Source organism: Grampus griseus (genome assembly GCF_964374135.1).
Source record: "Grampus griseus genome assembly, chromosome: 2".
Taxonomy (NCBI): Eukaryota; Metazoa; Chordata; class Mammalia; order Artiodactyla; family Delphinidae; genus Grampus; species Grampus griseus.
Window position 1 is genome coordinate 55,524,652 of NC_139018.1, and position 15,354 is coordinate 55,540,005.

The following is a 15,354-nucleotide window of genomic DNA, read 5'->3' on the forward strand; positions in this document are numbered from 1 at the left end:
TTTAATTTTACATGTTTTAAACAAACTGAAGTGGGATGGAAATCATCATATTTTGTCCTTCCAAGGAAAAAAGAGCCAGGCGCCTAAACCTAGTTTCCCCCATGTTCCACTGCGAAGAGCCATTCTTTGACATGTATGTAGATGTTTTGCTCTTTACATTTTAGATTCTATATTTTGTGAGCTTATGCCCATGTGACTAGTCACACTTTTCCCAAGGTATCACCTCATACTTTGAATTATTGAGTATGCAATTAATCATAACGCTCTTCTTCATTAGCTTCTAGACCAACAGAAAACTAAACAAAAAACATGGAAAATACAGGATAAAGCTGGTTTAGATAATAATATTCCAGCCGAAAGTCAGAAGGTGCCTTCCTAATGCTTCTCCCACCCCAAATCTAGGGACCTGGATCTGCAAAGCTGACACTTAGCCAGGCAGCCAGTGGGCAGGACCACACTCTGCCTTACACACCACAAAGTAATAGACTGGGCCTGAAAAGACCTGGACATACAAGAAGCAGGTGTGGGAAAGCAGAATCTGCTTTTCTTGCTGGCCATCAACTGAAAGCAAGAGAGAAGGAAAGAAGGAGAGAGTGAGAAATCTGGGTCACATAGGATGGATTATATTTATTTCAAGATTATCTATCAATGCTAATCTCATAGAGAAGAGTATTGATAAGTGGAGAACTGAGTAAAAGCCTTTCTCCTAATCCTTCTCTGAGAGGGCAGAAACAGCACTAAATGTTCCTATATTTTATTCAAAGCAGTAACTTGTAGAAAGGGAAAGAAGAGTTTCCCCTGTGCTGTGTACCCTGTACTAGGAAAGCATTTTAAATGTATTATCCCTTTTTATACCTGCAAGAAACCTATGACAGGGGACATTTATATTCCAATTTTACAAATTCAGGACTTGAGGCTTAGAGAGTTTGAGTGACTTGGTCCATGTCACATGGTGAGTTGAGAGAGAGCTGGGACTCAAACTTGTGCTCTGAAATACTGCATGGCATTCTGTCACATATTCTTCTATGGCTCAATCAGAATATCATCTTCCTTTATCCCTCCTATCTGATAAATATTCTACTCTCAACATCTTCATATTTACTTAGTACATCTGTGGGTCTCTAGCCACTCTAAGATTTTTGATCATTTATTTGGGTGCAAGTGTTATCTCCTTTACTTGATTTTAAGCCCAGTGGGGAGGGGTTTTTGTCTAAATTATACTGGGGTACCACATAGGATCTTACAAATGTTCATGTGGTGACTTCAGTTTTGCTCTTGAAAATTTAATAATTCCTTTTGTTTTGGCAGTTTAAAAATAGTGAGCATTTGTCATTGTAGAGAAATTTTCTGTTTCCTTTACCTTAAGATAACATTGATATTTTGATGTGTTGGACTTTATGTTCAGTTGTATACAGAATTAATCTCTCCATATCAACATCTTCAATTTAAATTATCATTTTTTTTAACAAAAAGACCATTTGGTAAGAAATGTTCTTGTGAACTCCATAGCTCTTGAATTAGTGCTGTCATGTTAAAACACGTAATGCTGTTTTGTACCATTTGAATTGATATGTAAAAAGAAAGCTGTTATTAACCTGGAACTCTTTTTCTCAACTGGAATTCTGCCTGAGGTCTGACAGGCTTTATTTTAAACCCTACTTCGTATATGAGGAGTTTGCATGCAAACCCTGAGATTTTGAAAGCTAATCATCATGGCGTGTGAATGAAATTTTGAGTCTGTTCTACATCTGTTATCTGTTTGAAAATTCTGACCTGAAGGCACAAAACATTTGAATTACAGACCATATGGAACATCTGGAAATTCCTCATTTCCATTTGGTGGGCCATAACTAAAACCCCAACTCTTCCCTAGTTCATTACTTCACTCACTAATGATTAGTGCTACATCAGGTCTGTTTCAATTTCCCTTTCTGGCTCAATAGTTCTTTATGCCTTTTATTTCCTGCTGTCTTGAACTCTGCTTCACTAGCTTCCCTCCATCTCATTTGCTATAATAATAAGCCACCCTCCACAAATTATTTTGGTTCAGTTAAGAATCCAGGAAGACCAGACACTTTATTCCTCAAGTTAAATTACCACTTGTCATGAGCATACCTTATTTCAGAGAGTACTTGTGATAGTTTCATTCATAAACCCCATGCTTATGTAAGGGGCTATGACAAATTTTGTCAAATATGTATATAGTATATATATATATATTTACTTTCCAATATGATACAGATCCCACTGCTGTTTTACTCTCATTTATTTAAAGATGACAATATGACAATAAAGATGTTGCCTTTATAGCATTTCTACATTTTATACTGCTCACGAGTTTTAGGAAGAAGTTCAGAGAAAGAAAAGTTATTGCATATTCAGCAAGCAACTTCTTCAGAATCCTCCTCTTTTTATTATTTTGTTCATTTATTTATTTTTGTGCTTCCTCTCCAACATTCTCTTCAGTAAAACTTATCTACTTCTGGCCAAGCTTGCATCACATTCACTAGCTCTTCTTTCCCATTAAATATGTGATAAAATTTTAGAGTATGAGTAATGGCTTTGGAGGTAAGAGCCTCTTTTGGAGGAAACAGGGCAGGAAGGTTGAAGAAAACAGTGAGAGTTAAAATATATGCCAAGACCTATATATAATATATAAATTTGGAAATGAGGCTTTTTTCCTTCTCTTTTCCCTTAGAGATGACCTGCAACCTTTTGTTATCAGTGGCACATATAGAAATATGTTTGTATACTCTATAACTCTATGCTAACTTTAAAAGAAAGCAAAAACATGTCCTTGATGTTGTAGGAGATTTAGGGCATGCTAACTAGGCATTTTCTTCTCTCTAAGCTATGAACCAACTGAGAACTGACCCAGGAAACTAGAATAAAAATAAAGGTTTCGTGACTGCTGAACATTAAAATGCAGCTTGGATCAGAATTCTCTTTCCCCCCGCCCCACAATGAACCTTGGGACCCATACTTGGTGAGAGCCATGGAGGGCCCAGGCTTCCCTCACACACCACTGGGAAGGAGGCGAGAGCCCAAGGGAGACCAAGTGAGCTTGGTCAGTACTTGTTCAGAAGAACAACACTGACTGACAGCCTGTCTCCATCTCACCAGCCTGGGAAACCCACCTGCTTTCTCTGGCAGTAGGCACAGGAGAAAGGGCAAGAGCTTCTACGATATTTTTGAGAGGGTTAATCGCTCTAAAATATGACTTGCTAAGAAAATGGGTGGAGGAAGTTCATGGTTCTCCTTACTAATGGCATCTCTATTAAGAAGAAATCCATACTGCTTTCATCTTTACTATTTTGTACACAAGCTAAGTTTTTAAGCTTGAAATGCAATTTTATAACCTAGATACTTTTATATTTTTAAGCGTTCTGACTTACAATTGTTACTAGTTTGCCAAGTAACCATAGATTTCAAAGTGATATTAATCAGGAAAAAGATTTTAACCTAAAAGTAGTAATCAATCTTGGGGCCAGAGATATGACATGATAAGATTAGAGAGTGAGAATTCCTGTGGCAGAGGCATGAATGGAAGTGAAAAAAAAATAAACAACATAAAAGACTACTGTAAGAAAAGGAAAGAAGCAAAGAAATACAAATAAATAGTACAATTTTTTTTACTGGTTTTTATTTTTAAAGCAGTTTTAGATTCATAACAAAATTGAGCAGAAGGTATAGAAAATTTCCCATTTTTCCTTGCCCCTTGACTGTATGCACAGTCTCCCCTACTGTCAACAACCCACCCCAGAGTGGTACATTTGATACAGTCAATGAACCTACATTGTCACATGGTAATCACTCAAAGTCTGTAATTTACATTAGGATTCACTGTTGGTCTTATACATTCTATGGGTTTGGGAAAATGTATAATGACTTGTCCACTGTTAGAGCATAGGGGAGCAAAATTTGCCACCTCCAAATGTGTCTATTTGGCATGAGGATTAATTTAAGCTGATTATTTTAAGAAACAGAAGACTCAAGCAGTTTTTCTTGTTACCTCCCCCTTAATTGCCTAAAAGAATTTAGATAAAGGTCCTGATTCAGGATAGACCTATCACTAGAAATTATCTGGTAATGTAGGTGATGTGGGGAAAACTCTCTGGGTCTCACTGTCTTTGCAAGGCCTAGCAAACCTTTGTTTATCAAAAATTTGCTTTCCCATCTCCCTGTAAATTGCCTTCCTCCTGTTTGAAGACTCAAACCACTACCCCCAATATACTCTTTTGTCTTTAACTGAAGATGGTATTTAAAGTGAGGACTTTGGCTATTTTGGTAAGTTACTCAGTTTTCTTGGGTCCCTCCCATGTATACATGGTGTTAAACTTTTGTTTAATTTTCTCTTGTTAATCTTTCTCATGTCAATTTAATTCTTAGACCAGCCAAAGAACTTAGAAGGGTAGAAGAAAATGTCTTCCTCCAATAATAATAATACTAAGCCCAAGGGAGAATAGAAGAAGGAGGTTAGTAAAAATACAAGTAACATGTACTTCCCACCTTGAAAAGGTTTTTAGTCTGGTAGAGGAAGACAGACATAAACCATAAATACGCATGAATGACTATGGGAATAACATGAGATACATTAATATAAGCTAATTTTGGAAATACCTGATTTGAAGTTTCTAAAGTGGAACACTGGGAATCCAGTGTGATATGATCACTCTTGCTTAGTAGTTAAGGACACACCTTTGAATCAGACAGGCTTAGGTCCTGCAGTACTATTTATTAGCTGTTTTACCTTCGGTGAGTTACCAGGAATACCTTGTTTCATTGCACTTTACTAAATTGCACTTTGGAGATACAGTGTTGTCTTACAAATCGAAGGTTTGTGCAACCCTGCATCGAGCAAGTCTATCAGCATAATTTTTCCAACAACATTTGGAAATGCTCTCTGTGACACATTTTGGTAATTCTCGAAATATTTCAAACTTCTTCATTATTATTATAGTTGCTATGATCATCTGTGATCCATGATCTTAGATGTTTACTATTGCAAAAAATTATGACTTGCTGAAGGTTCAGATGATAGTTAGCATTTTTTTTAGCAATAAAGGATTTTTAAATTAAGGTATGTACATTTTTTTTAGACATAATGCCATCGCACACTTAATAGACTACAGTATAGTGTAAACATAACTTTTAGATGCACAGTGTAAACATAACTTTTAGATGCACTGGGAAACCAAAAATGTTGTGTGACTCACTTTATTGTGATATTCATTTTATTGCAGTGGTCTGGAACCAAATCCACAATGTCTCCAAGGTATGCCTGTACTTTATTTTTCTAATTTTCACCTTCCTCATTTGGAAAATGCGAATAATAGTAGTAGATGTCTTAAAAGATTAATGTGACAAATAAGAATACTTATTCAGTGCTTATTCAGTATAATGTAACACATATATGGTCAATATATGTTGAAAATCGCTCATAGATAATTGTATTATGTTAACAAATCTCATTGTAGTGAATGATGAAAGCTAGAAAATACCTCTGGTTCTAGTATTGTGACAGAATTGGTCTCCTGGACCTGCACTGAGGTCCAGGAGACCAATTCAGATAAGCACAGCCAATAAATAACAAAACCGATACTGAGACTGGAACAGCACAAGCTTTATTCAATGGCCAAAGAGTGGAGAAGCTGGAACTTAGTTCAAAAATCAATGTCTCAACCTGATTAGGGCTGAAACACCATATATATAGGAAGGTGGAGGTAAAAGGGAGGAAACTGAGTGAAAAGAGGGAGGAATATTCATGACTTATCCGAGAACGGGTATGGTTTGGACCCAGAACTGAGGCAACACTCCTTTTCAGTCCTTGTTTGGGTTCCTCTTGTTGTTGCCATGGCAACTGTCAATTGTCACGATGCTGGTGGGTGTGTCATTTAGTATGCTAATGTATTACAATGAGCGTGTAATGAGGCTCAAGGTCCACTGGAGGTCAGGTCTTTGGCCATCTTGGGCCTAGCATTCTAATCAGTTCTTGTTTTCTTTTTGAAGCTTCCTCCTTCAGATAAGAAGAGTTAGTTTCCATTCTGGGGAGGGGCTGGGGTATGATTTTGGGGCAACAGCCTGTTAACAGAAACAGGAGAGTGGGTCAAATATTGAGGGATTTTTTTCTCCTTTCTCTTCAATTCTTTGGTTTACATAACCATAAGGTATCAAAACAGTAATATTTATTGGCATAGAAGTGTTATAGACTGAGAAGTTAAATAATAACATATTTGTTCATATGGCTTTATGTAGTCTAAGGTCTAATTTTAGTGAAAGAAATAAAACCATTTACTACAGAGCACTGTACCTTTTACTGCTAAATGATTTGTAAATTGCCTTGCTAAGAGATCCTAGAATTGTACACAGATGACTTTCTTCCTACTCTCAGATTACGCTTTCATGTGTAGACTAGAACTTGATCACCTGGTCAGGAATAGAGCATGCTAATTCCTGATTCTGCCATGGACATTTAAAAACTCTTATCAATGTTTGAAACAGAAATGTTTCTCCAAAAATTTTTATTTGCTTACTAAAAAATTTAAATAATATTGTTTAAAATGTATTTATTTACTTAGCTATATAGTATTAAAGTGAGGTGATAAGTAATTACCTGCTAAATTTAACTGTAATCCCTTGGCTTTTCTTATTGATTCAATTAACTGCTTACTCTGAACCATGAGAAAAGTTCCACAGCATATGGCCACAGTTGTAATTTACCCTAGCCATTTGCTGCAATTTAATATGCATCTATTGATTTTGGCAGTTAACTGTTGTAAACACTAGCAGTTTTCATCATTTAGGAGTTATAGTACCCTAGTCTGATAGTTAAATCTGAGGTAGGCATGCTTCATTTGAGTGAGAAGCTTTTTATGTCAATATAAAAAGCATCATGACTTACTTTTACTTAAGGCTACTGGAGTTACGATAGATTAGGGAAACAGCATGAGATTATAAAGCACATGATGTATTCATGTATTCCTCATTTATACTCGTTTAGGAGTAGGAAGTATCATCTGTCATTACAAGTTATTTTAAGACATTGAGTATGTTATTAGTTTCAAATTTTCCATGATTACATCTTAGATATACAACAGGGAGAATATAACGATACAATTAAATGCACACTCTTTTCTAATATCTGTCAATTAATGAAAAGCAAAAGCTTAAACCATTGCACTTAGCCTGAGTGTAATGAAATGAAGTGTTCTTGCTCAAGCAGAAAGAATAACAAAAATCTAGTTAGGCAAGTAACATCTTTGGTTTTTGTTCTACTCCATACTCCATCATTATGACACCCATGTCTTTATCTCTGAATGGACTAGTAGGAGAAGTTGGATCTAGGAAGCCGGTGAACTGTGGTAGATCTTTTCACATATCATAAACTGTAGAAGACTTGGATGAAGTTTTATTGCCTATATTCTATAGTTCTGTCTTATTGCCTACTCTTCCTTAGAAAATTGTGAACAACTCCTTGGAGCGTGTAGTGTTTTTGTCCATGTAGAAATGCTAGGTAGATCCAGCTCTTGATGACACCTCCCTATAGTATTGTTTTATGTAGCAGGCTCCTAGCACAGGACTGGAAGGAGGGATGATAGTTCTGAAAAACATATTCTAAAACAGAGTGAAGTAGAGATTTGTCTGGCTCACACAATAGAGAGGACCTGCCTCAGAGACAAGTGAATGTACTCTTTTTAGACTAAGTTTGTCTCCATTTATCAAATGAACAAAATGACTACATAACTCAATTTTTGTACATGGCAAGTATTTTACTTAAAAAAAAGGGAATTAAGATAATCAAGTCTAAATAAGTTGCATAAAATTAAAAAGGAACCACTTTTGCTTCAATTATCTAGATGTCAAGATTTTTTATTTGTTTTGCTTAAATTTCTCATATATCTGCCTCATGTTTTTCTTTTATGGTGTTATAGTTTCCCTGACCCTGTTAGGAAATAGTCAAAATAAGTTGTTTTACTCATTTTTTAAGAAATCCTGAAAATGAATGTATAACTTGAGGAATAAAACTTGAAATTTTAAGAATCAATTTTAAAACTATTTAATAATTATATCTACATGTCACTAGTTGCATTATACAGGCTCAGTAAAGATTAGGTGAGTAAATAAATATAAATACAAGACTGATTATAAGAATGATTATTAATCCTTTCATGTTTCTTTTCAATGATAGTAGACATTTGTGTTGTTTTTACTTTATTTATAATGAAATACAATACTTTTTCTATTCTCCAATTTTCACCTCTGACTACTTAAGAGATTTATTATTGGTAGATCATATATATTTATAATCCACAAAATAAACATATACCAGTCAAATTGTATTGTTTGTGAGGCATTTTCCTTTGCAGGTGCAGAATATGTTTCTAAGAGACAGAACACTTACTTTTAAACTTAAGTTGTCTTGCCTTATTTTTACTTTGGTGAGTGTTTGTAGGAAAAAAAGCTCAGTCATATTGATTTCTGATCACTTGCCTCAGGAAATGAAAGTGATGTTAAGTCTCTTCTTATTTCCTACTCTCTTCCCTCTTGAGTAATTATGCTTGAGAATCAGTTTTACTAATGGAGGGCTGCTTAATTTAATAGTGCAGAATATATCTGGGGAGAGCAATTGCACAATTGTGAAAAGTAGAATGGGATCGTACTTGTCAGGTTTAGAATTAAAACAATAAAGATAACCACCTAATGAAACATGTTTTAGGAGATGTGAGAGTGAGGATGGACTTTCCTAAATCACTGACTGGTGAAGTATTGCCGGCATAATGAGGCCACAGCAGAGGCATTGTGGCAACTTGGCTTCTTTACATATTTTTATGCCCTTTATCTTTGTGTGCGTGTGTTTTTCTATTTTTCTTTTCCAAAATTAAACATATCAAAGGAATTTTCCTGTTGTTGATATTGAATTCCAGAAATGACATCGGGCACATATCCTTCCAAATTTATATCTGATTGGTTGTATTATGTTCTTGATGCCTAAAAGTGGGACTGATTTACCATAGATGTTCAAATTTTATTTGAATTTTTTAAATGAATATGGAATAAATGAATGAGTGAAAGGGATAGTGGGGGAAAATGGATGCTAATAATGAACCTCAGGTAGGGAAGGCTTCTCGGATGAGATAACACGTGAACAGAGGACAATAAAGTGAAGAAGAGAGCTGTATGGGCACAATGTGGATAAGTGTGCTTAGGCAGCAGGAATAGCAAAACCTCCAGTCTCTAAGCTAAAGCCTTAGTGTGTGTTAGAGAAACAGTAAGGAGGCAAAAGGAGCAAAGACAAAAATGGCAGAAGGTGTCATAGGAGAGGTTGCCAGGGCCCAGGTGTAATGAGCCCTTGAAGACTTTTGTAAAACCTTTGGGTTTTACTCCGGGTGACATGAGAAACCATTAAAGGGTTTTTGGCAGAGCAGTGACTTAGTTAAATATATATTTTAAAAGTGCACTCTGGCTGTTGTATGGATAATTGATGTATGGAATGCAAGAGGTAGTGCTTGGCTGCAAATTTGGAAGTGCATAGTTAAGATCAAAGAGGTTGATAGCTTGGACTAGGTCAGGAGCCTGGGAGAAGACGCTATGAAGTATCTTTTGATGTACAAAGAATTTGCTGACATGTTGTGTGAAAGAAAGACAGGAATCAAAGAGGGCTACAGGTTTGGGGGACTGAGCAAAGGGAGAATGACAGTGTCACATACAAAGTTAGGGACCCCGGAAGGAAGAACAAGTTGTAATTAGAGATTTGTAGAATCGAGAGTTCTGTTGACTTGTTAAGTTTGAATGGATTTATCAAGTTTGGAGTTGTAAGCAAGTAGCTAGGGTATATGGTGTGGTCCAGTGGAGATGGTGATCGCATGAGAGTCATTAGGGGAAATAGGTGTGATCAACAGAAGAATCGATAGAGAAGAGCTCTAAAGACTCAGGTTTGGGGTGGTGTAAATTAACACTTTGTTTTTGTGTTTTTAACAATGAGTAGTCAAACTTGATTAATTTTAAATAATAAATTTTAATTGTATTTATATAAACATATATATTCAATCTGTCAGTATTTTTAGTTCTTTTCTTTTTCCCTCAAAGAAGGATGCTTGTGTACTGCTATTTGGGAAGTATAAAGCTGACTGCCTTACTATGAGATTTTTAGGAGGGCCAAGAGAGAAAGGCAGGTAGGAATTTCTTCCCTCTGTATCTTGAGTTCCATTTAACTCCATGCTTTGAGTTTGGTATTTTCACCCCACCCCCTGTCCGGATACACACACAAACACACACACACATGAACACACACACCTCTTCTTACTGTTCAAATTCTGGTGTTATGTATGAGTTTATATCTATATCTATATCTACATCTGTATATCTCCGTCCTTTAATGTGCATGTAAATGTGTATTGCTAGGCCTAGGAGAAGAATTTCAGGATCATACAAGATTGTCATATTCAAACTTCAGTAAGTAATCCCAGATTGTTTTCTCAACTGGTTAGACAAATTTATACTTCAACCAGCACTACGTGAGTGTTCCTATTAATTAATTAATTAATTAATTATTGCTGTGTTGGGTCTTCGTTTCTGTGCGAGGGCTTTCTCTAGTTTAGAGTCTGGGTTTTAATTGACCTCAAGAGCATGGAAAGTAGGAGTGGCAAGCGGGGGCCACTCTTCATCGCGGTGTGCGGGCCTCTCACTATTGCGGCCTCTCTTGTTGCGGAGCACAGGCTCCAGATGCGCAGGCTCAGTAGTTGTGGCTCACGGGCCTAGTTGCTCCGCGGCATGTGGGATCCTCCCAGACCAGGGCTCGAACCCATGTCCCCTGCATTAGCAGGCAGATTCTCAACCACTGTGCCACCAGGGAAGCCCCGTGAGTGTTCCTATTGATCCACATTTCACCACTACTTATTAGGGAGATATACATACACATGTAATATTTATATAAAATATTCAATAATATTAATATAAGTATATTAAATGTATTACATATATTTAATTTTTGACAATTGGAATGGTGTGAGATTGAATCTCATTGTAGTTTTAATGTGCACTTCTCTAAATTGTGATAAGGTTGTGGATATTTTCATACATTTATTAACCTGTTGTTTTTTCCTCTTGTATCAAATGTTTGTTGTAGTCTTTCAAGTTTATTGTTAATTGATTCATAGAAGTTCTTATATATTCCAGTTACTAGTGTTTTATCAGTTATATGTGTTACAAAGTCTTTTCTCAGCATGTGGCTTATCTTTTTACTCATGGAATGGTATCTTTTAATAAACAGATGTTCTTAAATTTAATGCAGTTGACTTTGCTAATTTATTTTCCTTAATGGTTTATGACTTTTGGGATCCTACTTAAGTTTCTCTTTGCACCCTAAAATGACTGAAACTATTCTACATTTTCTTTAAAGCTTTTAGTGTTGGCTTCTATACTTAAGACCTTAATTCATCCAGAATTGATGCTTTTGTATAATGTATAATGCAAGTCAATTTATCAAATTTCAGGTTTCAATATGTATGGAGTTGTGTTCTCTCTTCTATTGCATCTGTCTATTTGTCTCTATGCCAATGTGCAAATATCACACTGTTATTATTTGTATATTCATATTATGTTAGTATCTTGTAGAACAAATCCTCTGCCTGATTTATCATCAGGGCTAACTTGGCTATCTTTGAGATTTTCTTCTTTTTTAAGCTTTTTGCTTGTTCACATACAGAAATGTGCAGAAATCCTAAATGCACAACTGTACACAAAGTAAAAATACCAATGTAAACAGTACCCAGACAAAGAAATAGAGCACTACTAACACCTCAGTATTTCCAATCCCAGACGCAAAATAAAACCACTATCCAAGCTTGTTTTTGAACTTTATATACATTTACTTCTAAAACTTCACTTCAGCTATATCTCAGGTTTTATTAGGTAGTATTTTCATTATGATTTTGTTCTATAGATTTTATAATTTTCATTACAATGTCTTAATCCATAGATTACTTAAAATTGAGGTGTTTTATAAAATATACATATTTCTAAATCCATTGCATATTTTATTCACATTGTTATTATTAACTTCTAAATTGTTTGGTTGTATTTTTAATGCCCTGATCATAACTAGTTTTCATAAATTTTCCATCAGTACGTGAATAGCTTATATACCATTGTCTTAATTTGTGTTTTTTTTTCCTGTTTGGTCTATACTTTTTATTTCTTTTTCAATTTAATACTTTCTTGATTTCTTTTGATTTTTAACTGTGTTTTGCTTTGCTTCAATCCATTTTTTACCTTTACTAATTTTGAAGTTATAAACTATATTTTATATAATTTTTGTGATTGTAGTAGCCCCAAGCTTTATCTCCTACTTTCCATGCTCTTGAGGTCAATTAAAACCCAGACTCTAAACTAGATTTAGAAGATCCCCTCAGGGAAAATAGCTGCTTGGGTGTCTATTCTCTTGACTCTTTGTAATCTTGCTTCTTTATCTCCTCTGTCCTCTAGTTGTTTTCCTTATTCATGTTTTGAGATGATATTTTAAATTTTAACACATCATTTGTATATTTTTAACTGAGAATGTTTTTTATTACATATTTTACCAAGTTGGTGGAAATAGAAATTAATTCTTTTTTTAAAATAAATATTCTAGCAGTTCAAATAATTTGAGGACATATTAGGAAACAGACATATGAATTCAGTCAGCCACTCTGAGCCACTCAGTTAATTGGCTCTATTTTTTCTGCCTCCTCAAGGGTCCCCAGAGAATGCTCAATGATATGCCTAGTTTAACCTTCACAGAGTGACATGAGATACTGAGATTCCTGAGTTCAGCATTTCTGAGATCTTATCCATATTTCAAGGCAGGCAGCAGAGCATAGAGGCAGAAGAATAAGAACATGGGCTCTATTTTCTGAAGACTCAATGAGTTCAGATAATAGTAACTTAGTAGTTAGGTGGCTTTCTGTACAATACTTCTTTTGGCCTCAATTTCTGCTTCAGAAAAGGAGAAGCCTAGTATTCAAGTTAACTGTTTTAATGATGATTAATTAATATAATATATATCTGCTAATGTCCTTTTGTCCCTCTGATCCATTCTCTACACTTCTTAACTCCTCTCTGCTCTGGTAGGCCTACCTTTATGGACTACACCCAATAGACTACTCCAGAGGAGATATAGTATGTAAATAACCTGACACAATGACTTACTTATGAGAGACAGTCTTTAAATATTTGTTGAATAAATAAAGAGTGAGCTTTCAATTACCATTAACTAATATTATGGAAATTAAATAGCTATATTAAATTAGGATCCAATAATAATAATAACTTTTGATGACAGTGTTGTACCATTTTACAAGATCTGTGGTAAATAGTTTTCATGCATTATAGCAGCAGTCAGCAAACTATGGTCTATAATCCACATCTCATCTTTTGCCTGCTTTTATAAATAATTATTGAAACACAGCCACCCTCATTCTTTTACATATTGTCTGTAGCTACTTTCATGCTACAACAGCAGCATCAAGGAGCTGAGACTGGATCTATATAGCCCACACAGTAGAAAATATTTACTATCTGGCTTTTCATGAAAAAAGTTTGCTGACTTTAGCTTTATAGCATTGAATCCTCATAATGACCCCATGGAGTAAATATAATTTATATGCCCATGTCACACCTGAAGAAACTGAGATTGGAAATGTTAATTAGCTTGTACAAGCTACTGTAGAATAGATTCAATATAATTTTAATTGATTTAAGAGAACCAATTATACATTTATCCAGTCTCCCAAGATGTTTTCAATAAATTGTACACTCTTCATACACCAAACCCTACAGAGAAAAAAGAGGCCTACTAATTTGGGCATTATGGATAAAAATGAAAAAGAGAAAAGTGATACGAATTGCTCATACTCCTTTGCTTCTATCCCTGGTCCTGGGAAAGTATTTCTTACAATCTGAACATCTTCCTTAGAAACGTGCTGATAAGATATGATGGTCATCAATTGGTTGCTTTAGGGCCTCTATTTTGGGCCACTTAACCAGCTCCTATAGGTATTCTTAAGGGGCTCAGAGCATCATCTGAAGGACAGTGTGTCCTCTAGAAGTCCCATCCCTGACAGCACATCATCCCTGTTATGCCATTCTCCTCACTTCCCATCCATGAGATGTTGGCTCTTTGCAAGTGGTCCTGCTCTTTTATAGCTGTTCCAGAAGTGGTGGGATTGTTTCTTCCCGGTTTATTCTCTACTCAGGCCTCATTTAAAAGAATGAGACTCTTTTTATTGGTTCTGTTCATTTTCATTACTTAGGGGGAACAATTTAATAATATTGGAAATCAAAACTTTTCTGTCAGATCATATTTGTGAGTGTAAAGCTATTGATAATTTTGAGAGCATTTAAAATGAAAATATACTCACTCTTTGAAACCTAGATATATAGAGTTGTTTGATTTCCAGAAGAGGAAATCATAATAATATTTTATGATTCACAATATAGAAGCTACTTTACCTTTCTTTGTGGTTTCTTGTTGGAAAATCAGAGACACTTAAAAAAATCTCCTCTGTACCAAGGCCCCAAAATTGGAGATTTACCTCACATTGGAGTGATATCAGAGTTTCTGTTATTAAGAACAGACTTTGTTTTCATCCCTGATAACATGTTTTTTCATTAGTGTTATTAGTAGTAGTAGTATTAAAATTATTTTATATGTTAATATAAAATAATACAATACAAAATAATACTATAATAAGGTATGTATTAAGCTATTATTTATGTGATCATTATCATTATTGTAATTAGTAATGATAATATATATGTGTGCATATACCACAAATATTATGTTATATAATATTAATATATGTTATTATACTATTATCTAGTACACATATACCTATATATTATATATGTATAATTATATAGTGTTGTATATATTTACCACTACCACAACTGTTTTATTATATATGCTGTTGGCTGGATACTCACTGCAATAACCAGTCTAATGTATTATCTAACTAAAATCTAAGCAATGCTTATCTCAATGCTCTTTAAATTAGTAGCCAGTAGTATAATTGCAGAAAAATTTAGTACAAGAGAAATGCACCTTTAATAGCCTGGAAAACTAAGTTGATAAAGTCATGATAAATTAAGCTGATAAATGATTTTTAATTTTAACTGACATCTTGACAACTGTCAAAAGGCTTTTATAAACTAAATGATGGCTATTAGTATGCCATTTATGTCTTATTTTCTTAATTATACCTTATCTAGTGTATGATCTTTTATTGACCCATAAAATAAAACTTTAAATTTGTTAATTTTTAAAGCAGGCACTATTTAACTGAGGGAGTAGATTACCCCATTCCTATGTGAATGCAT